Source organism: Manis javanica, chromosome 16 (genome assembly GCF_040802235.1).
Source record: "Manis javanica isolate MJ-LG chromosome 16, MJ_LKY, whole genome shotgun sequence".
In the NCBI taxonomy this organism is placed as follows: domain Eukaryota; kingdom Metazoa; phylum Chordata; class Mammalia; order Pholidota; family Manidae; genus Manis; species Manis javanica.
Window position 1 is genome coordinate 40,940,831 of NC_133171.1, and position 2,547 is coordinate 40,943,377.

Genomic DNA, 2,547 nt, shown 5'->3' on the forward strand with positions numbered 1-2,547 from the left:
TGTTTTACTAAAACACTCACTGGAGCAGTAAGACTACTTGTCCTTCACCGTTTTGCAGAGGGTAGCCAAATATGGAGCACTGATTTAGATTCAGGGCACACTGTTTTAATGGAACAATTAACATCTCAACTGTGCAACCAGAATAATGATTTGGAATTCAGGATGTATAAAAAAAGTATTGAGGGACCAGTTTTATCCATCTGGATAAAGGAAAATCAAGATAACGGGGAGCCAGATTTAGATATCTGAAGAGCCCTAAGGGAGAAGACACTTGGTGTTATTCTGCTCCAGGGGCTGAGCTGTGGCCTGTGGTAGTGAGGGGGTTTTGTGTAATAAGGAACCGCATAGCTAAGTGCACAACCTCTGGAACCACACTGCCTGAGTTTTAATCCAATCTCCTTCCTTATCTAGTTATGTCATCTTAAACTTACGTTTTTTTCAGCCTTTCTGTGTATCATATTCTCCTAACCAAAAAGAGTACAAATTGCCCTTGTGAAAACTAAGAGAATCAGTACAAGTAAAGGAACACTGAGCATTTGGAATATTAGCAAAAGCTCAGTAAATATTGGCCTCTATTTTTGATTTTAGATCTCGTAAAAATATTAAAAATGATTGTGAGAAGTGCTCACCCTGACAGTGCGTGTATATAAGCATTTGCTTCCTGTACTTAAATTGTAGACTCCTGGCACTGGTTCCTCCTTGATATTGACAATATTTAGAATCTCTGTGAATTGTGGGTCATATGTTATTAGGTATTTATATCTATGTGACACTTTTTTATGGACCTCTGGAAAGTAAGATGTTTAGGTACACAATTAGGCATCAGGCAATGTGACTCATTCTGTGAATCATTTCACTCCCCTTTTTACTTTTTTTGTAGTAGTTGCTTTTTCTTCCTAAGGTAATAAAGTTTTTGATTCATTCAACTAAGATATAAATAGTTGTTATCTTGAAAAGTAAATTTCCCTAGGAGATGTATTTATAGATCTTTTTAATGTAACAGATGGCCCCAAAGTCTTTATGTAAAAGACTGAAATATAATTAGAAATGTTAGTGAATTTGGGTGCAAGGAAACTATATTATTCAGCCAAAGTGTCATTGGTTCTGTATGCCTTAATTTACGAAGGGGTGATAGCTGCAACTAAGCGACCTGGGAAAAGTCATTGTTCATTCACTCATTTATTCATTCAGCACAAATGCGGTATATGGTCACTGTAATAATTCTAGGGGCTCCAGCTTAGTCTTTTTGTTGACTCATCTTCACAGAAAAGGAGTTGCCAAATCTCTTTCCTAGACTACTTCTCTTTCCAACTAATACTTTCTCCATTTGCCTTTCCCTCCTTAATATGTTTAAAGGTTCATTTATGGTCAAATATTTAATAACTCACCATTTTTTATCTCCAAACCACACTCATATATCCAAATTCCTACCTGGTTTATCCAATTGTAAAGCTTTAAATGAACATCAAAACTCAGTATCCCCAAAGTTGAACTGAACAGTTTCCTCCTACAAACCTGGTCCTGGTCCACATTTCCCTATAGCCTAGAAAAGAGTCTCCATTCATCCAGCTGAACAATACAAAGACTTGAGACCTGAGTCCTGTCTAATCCTCTCTCTTCCTGCCCTTCACCCCTCATACCCAACCTAGCACTGAGGGTTGCATATTTTCCCTCTATCTCTCTCTCAGTTCTGAATATGCCTGTGCAACCAGTAACATCTGCCACCAATCAGAGGTTTGTTCACTTCTCCCCTTTCTCCCATTCTTTCCCCCTTCATCCCGTTCTCCACAATGAAGTAAAAAAGTGCAAACAAAATGTTCTTTCATCTTATTTTTAGACAGCTTTAATATAATTGATATATAATTACATATTTAAAGTATAAAATCAGGTAAATTTTAACATATGGGTAATCCCTGAAATGATCAATCCCATCATCTCCTCCCCTGGCTTTAGGCAATTACTGAGCTGCTTTCTGTCCCTATAAATTTGTCTAGATTTTCTAGCATTTTCTATAAATGGAACCATATAGCAACTACTCTTTTCTGTCTGGCTTTGCTTACTTAGCATAATTATTTTGATTATCTATGTTGTGTATAACAATAGTTTATTCCTTTGTAGTGGTGACTAACATTCCATTGTATGGATATACCAGTGATTGTTTATCCATTTACTTGTGGATGGTTATTTGAATTGTTTCCGGTTTGGGGGTTTTGTAAGTAAACTGTAAAGCACACTGTAAATTTTTATGTGGATATACACTTATTTGGGTAAATAATACCTGTGAGCAGAATAGAAAGGTCATATGGTAGCTTTATATTTCACTTCTAAAGACATTATAAAAGTGTTTTCCAAAGGAGTTGTATGACATTTCATTCAAAACAACAAAGTATGAAAGTCCCATCTGTTCTACATTCTCACCAGCTCTTAATATAGTCAGTCTCTTTAACCTTAAATTTTCTTCTGGGTGTGTTTTGGTTTCTCATTGTGGTTTTAATTAATTAAAAGTTCCTGTATTGGGGAGAAAAAATTATATTAGTCTTTTTATGA